Genomic DNA, 13,389 nt, shown 5'->3' with positions numbered 1-13,389 from the left:
GTCGTAAAGTGAATCATGATCTCGGGAATGAAACCAGGTCTACATGTTTTCATGATATAACTAGAGGACATAGCAAGTCAGGTGACATAAGATCAAGTATTTCTTGTCCTGGTGGACTCATAGCTGCCATTCCATTCACACTAGTCTTTGGCTTCCCCCAGTGGCCTGTGGTGCCACTAGATATTTCCACTATCTCTTCACTTTTTGTCGGTAAGGGGCCTCTATGTTTATCTCATAACTTTATGAAGTTGGTTTCAATTTTAGTCTCCACCATCTGTTCTGGGAGGACATTCCAGGAATCCACCATGCTTTCCATGAAAAAAAATATTTCCAGAGGTTATTCCTGAGTCTACCCCCTTAGAGCATTATATATCTTGATCCCTAGTTCTACAAGTTTCTTTCCACTGAAAAAGGTTTACTTCTCATGCATTATTAATACGTCTCAGGTATTTAAATATCTCCATCATATCTCCTCTGACTCCCCTCTCCTCTAGGCTCTTAAGTCTTTAGGTCCTTCAGTCTAATCTCATAACTTTTGGTGCAGACCTTGCCTTTCTCTGTACCGCCTCTAAACTATATCCTTTAGGAAGTCCAGAACTCTGATTTCCTCCAGAACTCAACACAATATTCTAAGTGAGGTCTCACCAAATCTTGAATTTCAGATTGAAAATAATTAAGATGATTGCTTATTAATACGCCAGCCTACTCTGTAAGTATATTATTTATAAAGCAGCACTCGCCTAGTCTCTGATGAATGCACGGAACAACCTTTCGCATTGTCTTCTGCTTCCTAGTGATGATAGGGACAGATGAAGAATGTCCCGCTAGTGGCAGCCCCGAGATATATTGTAATACTCAGATATATTGGCTAGTAAGGAAGGGCTCAAGATGTCTACAAGTGCAATGCAGTAATATATTGTTAAGGGAAATTGCTTTTCGACAGGGTGACAAGCTGTAGCTGTTTTAGAAGCTGCTTTTTTTTTTTCCTGCTTGAATATAGATAACCAGGAATGCACAGTAAGCTGACACTGCTATTCATAAAAACAAAGGACAATGTTCTTTCAAATTAAAAGCAATTTCCACATAATTATGACAAATGTGTTTCTTGTGAATGACATCGCTTAGCTAGACAGAGAATGACCAAAGCCTTTTATCATTGGCCCAAAAGACTAATGGCAATGGCTGCTGTTATTCAGGGCAGATTTAAATGATCATTGTAGAATGAGCCCAAAGTCTAGGTAAGTTTCTCACACCTGTCTTGCTGACCCTAGTCAGTTGTGTTCCACAATATCCACAATCAATATGCACAGGATCAAGATGCATATATTGGGCCATCAGTGTATACAAATTTATCTCATGCATATTCATTGTGGACATCCTGAAACTCTGACTGGCTGTGAGGGTCCCCAGGACAGGTTTGGGAAACCCTGTCTTGAAGGAACATAAATCTGTTTAACTCCAGTGACAAACACATCTATCTGCTCAGTGTAATAAGCATTGAGGTATGGAGGGAGGCAAAGTGAGCACATTTTCTGAAAATGTGAGCAAAATAAATATTTGAACTGTTGGCAAAGTTACACATTTAGTACAGCCATTTGCACAATAACTTGTACACATAACATATGTACACATTTTACACTCGGCATAAAGTGCCTGTTTGCAGAGGTATGAACCCATTTCAACCTATTGTTTGAATAGATATTTTGCGTACTTTTAGAAACTGATTCCATGACATCTACTGCAGGTAAAAACAGCAGTATAGAGAGTTAAGTTGTAAAATTGTGGTGACCGGGGAGGTACAGGTATGAGGTGAGCAGAGTTGCATAATTACTATAATGGTTTTTACTACAGAGCTGGCAATATAGAATTAATAAAACACCACACTCCAATGATTATAAATATATGAATAGAGAATATGTGACCTTCTTCTGTTCGTAGCCTAGTAAATGATGGCAGGAAAAGATCAACTGTCCCATCCAGTCTGTCCAATTATTCCCTCCCACACCGCCAAGACTATGTCCCAGCTACCAGCTATATAACATGATCCCTGGTATGATATGAAATTCAAGGGGGTTAAACTCAGTAGCAATGTCAGGAAATATTTTTCCAGAGAAAGAATGGTGAATTTGTGGAAAGCCGTTCCGGAGCGGATGGTGGTTTCTATTCATTCTATATGAAAATGATAAATAAAAGCTGGTATGCAGAGAAGGCAGGAGAGACCATTCTTCATATAATGTCCCAAAATATCTCTGGACAATCCATAGGAAATCCATAGGAACCCCATAGTGACTCTATTACTTTAGATGTCACAGCCCACAGATTTTCAATTACTACCTCATGGATCACTTTGCAGAAGTTAGCACTGCATTACTGATTTTACCCACATAATCAACTGAGATGAAATTAATTGCACATGTGACCCTCTTACATAAAAAAAAGATCTCATATGCATTGTGATTATGATGAAGGTATGTGATGACATCATTATGATCATACATTGCATTAAATGTTAACTCTCAATGGGGCCACTGCAATAATCTTCGCAGAAAGCGGGCGCTGACTTTTTCAGAACCCGCTTTCTTAACACATGCATGGCGCCCGCAAGGGGGGCGCCATGCAATATGTAAATTAGAGGGTCGCGCTAGGAAGGAGGTGCTAGGGTCGCTTGTGTGGCCTTAGCGCCTCCTTGCTAACGCGACCCGCCGCGGCTGCCGATTATGAAGACCGACGCCGGTAAACTCGGTCTCGGTTTTCATTATCAGCCTGTCAGCCGGTAATGAAAATGGCCGCCGAGTTTATCGGATTCGGCGACCATTTTCATTACTGGCAGATGGCCAGTTATGAAAACTGAGGCCAAGTTTACTGGTATCGGTCTTCATAACTTGGTGGTCTGCCAAGTTATTTTCTTTTCTTTTTTTTACTTTAAAAAAGAAGTACAGAAAAGCATTTTTTTCTGCTTTTCTGTACTTCTTTTCAATGCGCTCAGCTATTAACGCCTGCTCCAGGCAGGCACTAATATCTGAGCAATAAATGTACATCTGAGACACACATTTATCTTTTTGCATGCGGAGTGAATGAGTAATAGGCTCATTCACATGCATTTGCATGTGATGAGCACTATCTCATTCACTCCGCATCAGACGCATGTTAAATAGGCACTAATCCCCCTATTGCATTAGGGGTGGATTAGCGCCTATTTATCCCGCGTCCGACTGCGGTTATACAGTGTGCTCAGCTAAGCGCACTGTATTGCATCGGCCCCAATATTTACGTGTTTAAAAGCATCAGGTTGAACCTTTTCTTACATACATTTTTAAACTGAGCTATGGCTACATCTGCTTTTTGACTCCATAAAATATTGTGATACCAATTTTAATGTTTGCAGTACAGGAAAATGCATGGCCACAAGGATGTTCTATTCACTATCAAACACCTCTTCCTAGTTCAAGCAGTTTGTCATAGATCTATGTATAAGATTATTGCTGAGAATTCCTTCAGTTTCAGTATCAGCAGATCCTAATCGTGTTACTTGATAGCAAAGGTCATAGTCAAAAGAGCTGAGCTCTATATCGTGCAATGTAGCACATCCAAAATCAAAAGCCAAGTAAGTCAGGCATGAGTCAAAGAATGAGGGGCACTCGTCTGTATGTTCTTTCACTGAAGATACACCATAACCACGTAACTGCAATACCATTTATTCAGAAGGGCAGATGCATCTAGGAAGTAACTTATGTTGCGGCAAGATTGAGGGAGATTAATACCGATTTGACTGACTTTTCAAGGTCGAAAGCATTCCTGAGGTAGGGAGAGAGAGCCATAGTGACACCTAGTGCTGAACCAAAGAGCAACACTGGTAGAAGACCTTCTGCTTATTTTGCTTTAGATTGTGGTTAATGTGTAGGGAAGTACTTGACCTATGTGGAAGGGAGAAAAAGGAAAATACTGGAGATTGTGTGTGCATGATGTTTGCTCAATGGGAAGAAGTAAGGAGAAAAGCCAAACTTGCAGGGGAAAAATATACTGAGAAGGAGCAAAGGATAATATAGATGCCATGGGTAACCTTAGCCTATATCATAAAATATTTTCTGGTTCACTTTAGAGGACAATTTTCCAAATCTTTTGTGCAGGAAAATAATGATATACCTGGACAAATTGTAGGGACATGCACAGACTTTTTCTTTTGTTTTGTTTTACATTTTTATTCATTTGGTTCATTTGTATTTTTATTTAAAATGAAAAAAAAAATTACAGCAAACAGTTTCAAAAAATAGAATGAAAAACATAAGGAAATTAAAAAAAAAAAATGTTGGGTCAAGACCCTTCTCCCCTTTCTTGAAGTGAAATCAACAACAACAACAATAACAACAAAAACCCTCTCCCATGCCCTCTTTCCTGAAAATAAAAATTAGCCCCAGTCAAACATTCAGGCAAGAACAGAGTGAGTATAAGGGATTAAGAAAGTTCATAAGTAAGGCAACAATAATTACTACCCCAAATCAAATAAGCCGGATACTTCACTTTCAATGCATATACAGCATAGTTCTCTGCTTCAACGGCAAGGGAGAAGAAAAACTGATACTTCACACATCCAGCAGAGCTCTCTGCTTCAACGGCAGGGGAGAAGAAAAGAGGGTTCGCACTCACAAAGCGGGGAGTAGCTGGCTTGTTACGGCGGTTACTACCCCAAACCAAATGTGCCTGATACTTCACTTTCGATGCATATCCAGCATGGCTATCTGCTTCAACGGCATGGGAGAAAGACTGATAAATCAGGCATTTCCAGCATAGCTCTCTGCTTCAACAGCAGGGGAAAAGAAAAGCTGATGCTTCACGCATATCCAGCATAGCTTCAACGGCAGGGGAGAAGAAAAAAGGATTCACACTCACAAAACGGGGAGTAGCTGGCTTGTTACGGCGGTTACTACCCCAAACCAAATGTGCCTGATACTTCACTTTCGATGCATATCCAGCATGGCTCACTGCTTCAACAGCATGGGAGAAGACTGATACTTCACGCATATCCAGCAAAGCTCTCTGCTTCAACGGCAGGGGAGAAAAAAGAAAACTGATACTTCACGCATATCCAGCATAGCTCCCTGCTTCAACGGCAGGGCAGAAGAAAAACAACCAATAAGGGCTGTATAACATAGTCTGGGTAAAACAAATAAGCATGGGTGTAGCTTGCTTATTGGCAGGGGAGAAGAAAAACAACCGATAAGGGCTGTATAACATAGTCTGGGTAAAACAAATAAGCATGGGTGTAGCTTGCTTATTGCGGCGGCTACTACCCCTAATTAATCAAGCTAGATATTTCACTTGGATGCAGCTCCATCACTGCTCTCTACATTAAAGGTGGGGGTGGAAGGGAAATAGAACCAAGAGCTAAGAGAAACAGATAAGTATGAGAGAAAAAATGTGTGAAGCTTGCTGGGCAGACTGGATGGGCCATTTGATCTTCTTCTGCCATCATTTCTATGTTTCTATGTTTCTATAATAATCTCATTGAAATCTAATGCTAATTAGTAGGGATGTGCAGACCAAAAGTTTAAGTTCATAAGTCCATAAGTCGAAAGGGGGTCCCATTTGCGGTCAATATGGACATATGGAGAATTCCATAAGTTGAGTCTATGTCCATATGTGCAAATAAAAATTTAAACCCCTCACCCGCCTTAATCCCGCCCCCCCCCCCCCCCCCCCAAGACTTACCAAAACTCCCTGGTGGTCCAGCGGGGTCAGGACGCCATTCCTGAACTCCTTTGCAAGGAGCACCTGACGTCGGCATGCTTGGGGGGGCCTCCTGACCCCCCCAAGCTGGCCAAAAGTGCCTTTTGGGCCCAACGAGGGGTCCCGGAGCAAACCCGAGGGGAATCACGTGACGTCAGCGTGACGTCGGAGTGACGCGGCGTCACGTGATTCCCCTCGGGTTCGCTCCGGGACCCCTCGTTGGGCTCAAAAGGCACTTTTGGCCAGCTTGGGGGGGGGTCAGGAGGCCCCCCCAAGCTGGCCAAAAGTGCCGTTTGGGTCCAATGAGGGGTCCGGGAGCGGAACCGCGATGGACCACGTGACGTCGGCGTCACGTCGGAGTGACGCCGAGGTCACGTGATTCCCCACGCGTCCGCTCCCGGACCCTCACGGAACTTTTGGCCAGCTTGGGGAGTTTTGGTAAGTCTTGGGGGGGGGGGGATTAAGGAGGGTGAAGGGTTTAAATTTTTATTTAGATCAACAATCGCGATTTCCAACGTATTCAACATAGCTATGTTGAATAAGTTGGAAATCCGATCGTTTACGCCTCATCATTTTTTTAAGTTAAAAAAAAAATAAGTTGCGTTTTCCATTTAAGTTCAAAACGAATGCACACCCCTACTAATTAGGGCTACGTGAATAATCGTGCATAAGTGAATTGGGCATGAATCCTACTCTTTGGTGTTATCAGTTTTGCTGAAGTACTGGGTGGAGGCTTCATGCTGCTTTTCACAGTGCTATGTAATCAGTGATCAAAAACAGAATTGGAAAATGGAAATAGCTTTTAAAGGAACTGTAGCTTACTGACTTGGTCCCCCCAAATGTCATATTAGCATAAGAAGTGCCAGGCTGGCTTAAATCAATGGTCCATCAAGCTCAGCATCTTGTTTCCAACAGTGGTCAATATGAGTGGCTTGGAAGAGCCCAACATATCCTAACCAGAAGGATCCATTCTCTGTTACTCACTCTTGGAGAGGTAGTGTTCCCTGTTAATGCACCTGTACTGCTGAAACTTGTTCAGACCTTGTTTAAGTCCAGCTATATTACCATTTAATTTATTGACAATATTTTTAGACTGTCTATGGCAGGAAAAGCTGTGCTGAGCAGTGAAGAATAAAACAAAGTTAAAAAAATATCAGATTCTAAACATTTTAAAACAGTAAGCACAATCAACCAAAAAAACACGGTTCACCAAAAGAAGACATCAGGAAAAGGACAGATGAAACAAATACGCTTTTACCTGTTTTCTGAAAAATGTATAATCAGTGAGATTTCTCAACTAACTTTGACATAGATGTTGGAACAGAGCGGGCCACCCATGCCCAATGTTTCCTGCCACCAGGGATCTTCAGTCTCTCAGGCATTTCCTGGAACAGCTGATACCAGCACCAGGCTCCCTATGAATTTGGGTTGTGCAGATGCCTCTACATTTCAACTGATCTAGCGAGACTGAGATTGTGAAATCAGCGGTAAAGGCACTTGCACCGCTCAGACTCAAGGAGAAATGCACAAAGACAGCATCAAGTGATCCAGGGACTGGCTGGGAGGCTGAAGAGTAGTGGATCAAGCCAGCAAGGTTTGAGGGCACTGACTTACTGAGTGGGGGAGAGTGTGCAGGGCAAGAGGCAGAAAGGCAAGCTTGCTGGAGTGGGAGGTGATGATGGCCGAGGCAGGCAGTCCTGCTTGGGAGGTGGAAGGTTAGAGGCAGGTGGTTTTCTGAAGCAAGGGGGTTTGGAGACAGACAGGTTGACTGGCTTCCTTGTTGGGGAGGTTGGTTGACGGAGAGAATGACTGAATGAGGATGGACCGGTTGGGGGCAATAGGTGGTTGTGAGGGCAGACTGGTTGATTAGGAGGAATGGATGAATGGGGTGACAGGCTTGCAAGCTGGCAGAGACAGAGGTTGGTTGAGTGTGTAAGAGATTGGGGACTGAGAGTGAGAAAAAGAGGCTAGAGATGGGTGTGGAGAACTGGAGCAAGAACAAAATAGGAGTAGGAAAATCTACCTCCTTTCTCCCAATCTGGATTTACCCTTCATATCCCACGCTGTCCCACAGATCCTGGATCCTTTCTTCCTTCTGCCATCTCCCCCCACCCCCACCCTCTCCCTCTTCTCTTCCTATTCCAAATTCTCCTGCCTCCCCATAGCCCATCCACTTTCTTTATCCTTCCCCCAACCCCAGTCCTATCATCCTCTCCCCTCAGCATCCATGGTCCTCTCCCCATCCCTGATCCTCTCATTCTCTCTGTCTCTTCCCACCATTCCTTGTCCTCTGGTAGAGGCAGGTGGAGAGAAAGAGAGGGAGTGGGTGCAGGGGAGGAGAAAGAGGGGAAAACTGCAGTCTGTGCTGGGGGGAAAGAGAGAGGTTGGGGATACTGGTGCTGGGCAGAGAGTGGGGAGAGAGAGAGGGGGCAAAGTAGGTCAAGGGGTGGGGCATGGTGTGTTATGTAGGCATAACCAAGCTCCCATTGTTGTCTGCTAGCATGGAAGAATCTGATGCAGTCTTGTTTGCTGCATTTTCCTAACAGGAGGAATATTGGTGCTTTAGGGCCCTATGTAATATTTGCAGTGCCTCCTGTTGCTGTTTGAGTCCTGGAAGTTAGGGTAGCCAATAGCCATGGTATGGCTAGATACATGCTGATTGTGTTTTACGCAACATTTTATATTATTTCACAAGGGCAGGCAACTCTGGTCTAGTTTTCAGGATATCAACAATGAATATTTATGAGATATGTTTGCCTGCACTGCCTCCATTGTCTGCAGATACAGTATACCTCATACATATTCAAACCTTTTTGTGGCTCTCCAAGATCAGAATTGCCTACCCCTGTTTCACAATGTGTCTGTTAACGGGGAGACCTGTTTCACAATGTGTCTGTTAACCCCTGTTTCACAATGTGCCTGTTAACAGGGAGACCTGGGGCCTCATTTTCCAGATGGATCGCATGCGATAAGGGACGTTTCGCACACGAAAAGTCCCTTATCGCGTGCGATACCAAAATGGGGGCGGAGTCGGCCCCGGAAGAGGAGGAGTCGGGGCATCACCGGGGCCGATTCCATGAAGACGCTGCGGACGACGAAAAGGTAAGGCCCTTTTTGCGTCCTAGTTCGCGCCCAATAGCTACACCTTCTATGGTGGCACTATTGGGTGCGAAACCAGATTCGTTTGCACCGCGGCGGTGCGATCGCTACCGGCTAGCGCAGGACCGCCCCCCTGTTTTGGCCCCCGCCCCTCATTATCTAAAGTATCGCAGGCCTGCGATACTTTAGAAAATGAGGCCCCAGGGTTGCTGTTACAGAGATGTCACCAGAATTGTATTTTTTTTTTGAAGGTGGTGAGCTGTATTGGGACATGTCTAGTACTGCTCCGCACACATGGTTGGAAGGGAGCTCTGTAAATGAAGAGCATATTTTTACAAAACTGGAAGAATAGGGGTCTCATTTTCTAAAGTATCGCAGGCCTGCGATACTTTAGGTAATGAGGGGCGGGGGCCGAAACGGGGGGCGGTCCTGCGCTAGCCGGCAGCGATTGCACCGCCTCGGTGCGATCGCTGCTGGTTTCGCACCCATGGTAGGAGCACTGGATGGCCCGCACCATTTTTAAAGATGGCGCTGGCCATCCAGTGCTCCCTCCATGTGACAAGGGCCAGCCAATGGCACGGATACCCTGTCACATGGTAAGGGCAAAGGTCATCGGCACCATTTTTATTAGTGGCAGCCGACGGCCCGAGAGCAGGAGATCGCTCCCGGGACCCCCACTGGACGACCAGGTACCTGTAAAATGTTTTAGGGGGGGTTGGGAGGGTGGGGGAAGCTAAGGAATTAGTTTTAAAGGGTCGGGGCGGGTTTTTGTTTATCGGCTCAGGCGCAGCTGATAAACAAAACCGTGATCGGGCCGGACAAAAAAAAAACATGATGTGAATCGGAACCGAAATCCAAACCGATTCTGGTTCCGATTCACATATCTACTGTTATTATATCTGTGTCTTTATACAACATTTCCCTGGTCTCTGATTGTATATCTTAGTAGGAGCAGCTACAAAAGTAAAAAATGTCCAAGAGGCATTGTTAAAAAATACCATTCTAGAAGCACAGTCCAGATGTATTCCACACATTAAGAAAGGTGGAAAGAAGGCAAAACGATTACCCACATGGTTAAAAGGAGCTATTTTAGCCAAAAGATCTTCATTCAAAAACTGGAAGAAGGATCCAACAGAAGAAAATAGGATAAAAAGTCATGGGATAGGTGGCAATGTCCTTTCGTGGATTGCAAACTGGCTAAAAGACAGGAAACAGAGAGTAAGATTAAATGGACAATTTTCTCAGTGGAAGGGAATGGACAGTGGAGTGCCTCAGGGATCTGTATTGGGACCCTTACTTTTCAATATATTTATAAATGATCTGGAAAAAAATAAGATGAGTGAGATAATCAAATCTGCAGATGACACAAAATTGTTCAGAGTAGTTAAATCACAAGCAGATTGTGATAAATTGCAGGAAGACCTTGTGAGACTGGAAAATTGGGCATCCAAATGGCAGATGAAATTTAATGTGGATAAGTACAAGATGATGCATATAGGGAAAAATATCCCATGCTACAATTATACAATGTTGGGTTCCATACTAGGTGCTACAACCCAAGAAAGAGATCTAGGTGTCATACTGGATAACACATTGAAATCGTTGGTTCAGTGTGCTGCGGCAGTCAAAAAAGCAAACAGAATGTTGGGAATTATTAGAAAGGGAATGGTGAATAAAATGGAAAATGTCATAATGCCTCTGTATCGCTCCATGGTGAGACCACACCTTGAATACTGTGTACAATTCTGGTCGCCGCATCTCAAAAAAGATATAATTGTGATAGAGAAGTACAGAGAAGGGCTACCAAAATGATAAGGGGAATGGAACAGCTCCCCTATGAGGAAAGACTAAACAGGTTAGGACTTTTCAGCTTGGAGAAGAAACGGCTGAGGGGGGATACGATAGAAAAGTTTAAAATCATGAGAGGTCTAGAACGGGTAGATGTGAATCGGTTATTTACTCTTTGAGATAGTAGAAAGACTAGGGGGCACTCCATGAAGTTAGCATGGGGCACATTTAAAACTAATCGGAGAAAGTTCTTTTTTACTCAACGCACAATTAAACTCTGGAATTTGTTGCCAGAGGATGTGGTTAGTGTAGTTAGTATAGCTGTGTTTAAAAAAGGATTGGATAAGTTCCTGGAGGAGAAGTCCATTACCTGCTATTAAGTTCACTAAGGGGCGGATTTTCAGAGCCCTGCTCGCGTAAATCCGCCCAAAACCGGGCGGATTTACGCGAGCAGGGCCCTGCGCGCCGGGAAGCCTATTTTACATAGGCCTCCCGGCGCGCGCAGAGCCCCGGGACTCGCGTAAGTCCCGGGGTTCTCCGAGGGGGGGCGTGTCGGGGGGCGTGTCGGGGGGGGCGGGCCCGGTTGTCGCGGCGTTTCGGGGGCGGATACGGGGGCGTGGCTACGGCCCGGGGCAGTCCTGGGGGTGGCCGCGCCCTCCGTACCCACCCCCAGGTCGCGGCCCGGCGCACAGGAGGCCCGCTGGCGCGCGGGGATTTACGCCTCCCTCTGGGAGGCGTAAATCCCCCGACAAAGGTAAGGGGGGGGGTTTAGACAGGGCTGGGCGGGTGGGTTAGGTAGGGGAAGGGAGGGGAAGGTGAGGGGAGGGCAAAGGAAAGTTCCCTCCGAGGCCGCTCCGATGTCGGAGCGGCCTGGGAGGGAACGGGGGTAGGCTGTGCGGCTCGGCGCGCGCCGGCTATACAAAATCCATAGCCTTGCGCGCGCCGATCCAGGTTTTTAGCAGATACGCGCGGCTCCGCGCGTATCTACTAAAATCCAGCGTACTTTTGTTTGCGCCTGGAGCGCAAACAAAAGTAGGCTATTCGCGCGCCTTTTAAAATCCGCCCCTAAGAGAATAGCCACTGCCATTAGCAATGGTAACATGGAATAGACTTAGTTTTTGGGTACTTGCCAGGTTCTTATGGCCTGGATTGGCCACTGTTGGAAACAGGATGCTGGGCTTGATGGACCCTTGGTCTGACCCAGTATGGCATTTTCTTATGTTCTTATGTAGTACTTGATGTTCTTCTTTCTCTCCATACCTTGGTACGGACACATGTATTAGCAATGCTGTTCTTCACCACTGTGCCTGTTTTTCTAGCATCAAGATTGGTTGGTCTGGAAAAGCCCCATGTGAACACAACTTCTTTAGTTTCAAAAATGATGCCAGGGTCATGATCCGTGTTTCTCTAGTACTGCAGTGACCTGCTTACACTGTTTCCAGTGCATCAGACATACTGCCTTTCTTTGCAAAGTTTGGCGCACATGGACAATAAAATGGCTCTTTCATATTCACAAGGAAGGAACTGCCAAATACTGCTAACTGTAATAAGCTCATATTTTTCAGTTTCTCGGCCTGTACTGTTGCATGCAGTGCAGGTTTTGTAGCTTAATTTTGCGATTAGCATTATGTGTTAGTAATAAATTATACTATACATGATATACTCAAAGAATGCATGTAAAATTAATAATTCAGTACAAATATAGAGTAAGAAACTGGTGATGGAAATAAAGGGTGGGGTGGGGTGGGAGGGGGGAAGTTAGAGGTTAGTTGGTTGGTTGTTTCACCCCTTTCAACCCAAAAGATGTTCCACTGCCCCCGATCCTTGACTACATCTTTCAGCAACAAATTCCACAATGTAATTGTAAATTGACTGAAAAAATACTTTCTTACTGCAGAGCACAATATAATTTTGGCCTGTTGATGCGATGTGGATGAAAAATAAGAAAACACCTGAACCTGTGTATGATTTATTTATTATGAGAGACAAGGATAGAGGAGAGGAGCCATATGATGGAGGTTAACTTAAAAAAATAAGAATATATGGCAAATTCTGAGAAAACTGTGAAAGCACTTGATTTATTCACACAGCCCTTATACTGCTCCCAGTTTTGGCTTATAGTGGTACCCAGATCTAAACTATCCATTTGCTTTCTAGAAAGTAGATACACAATAACTACCCATGTAGTTCAACAAAAGTACCTTAGTTATATTAGATCAGTAGCAGAGCTGCTAACTCTCTTTATTCCTTCTTTTTGGACCTAATAATTGACCATTGTTACATTATCTCTTTCTTGAAAGTTGCCTTTCTCCAATGCATTTCAATGGACTATTAAGCTCCCTTCCTTCCCAGCCCTCTTTCCCCCTCACCACCCTGTTAAATCCAGCTTTGAAACATTGGCATGCATGTATTAGAAATAAATCCAGCCAGAGTAAAAATAAATGTGGTACACTTAAGAAGCTGAGTTAAGTAAAGAAGAGCTCTGTTTGTACAAGAAGTTGCCAAGTCATTTCTTGAAAGAAGCTTCTTACCCTAGAAACTGACTCTGAGGCTCCTGCCAAGTGCCAGACATCTGAATGTGGGAGCCCATCCCACCCAGAAGTCTGCTGACCGACTCAGAGAGAAATCTTCCCAGAAACATTATTTCTCTTACTGAGAAACAAGAGGTGAATTAAAAGCCCTAACGACGCCCTTGAATTTTGAACTGGCTGCATTCGTCAACCATTTCCATTTTTCTGTAAAGTAGTGGGGTTGCCATGCTAGTCCCTGGAGATACAT

The sequence above is a fragment of the Rhinatrema bivittatum genome, chromosome 8, assembly GCF_901001135.1.
Source record: "Rhinatrema bivittatum chromosome 8, aRhiBiv1.1, whole genome shotgun sequence".
NCBI lineage: Eukaryota > Metazoa > Chordata > Amphibia > Gymnophiona > Rhinatrematidae > Rhinatrema > Rhinatrema bivittatum.
This window is presented reverse-complemented; position numbering follows the sequence as displayed.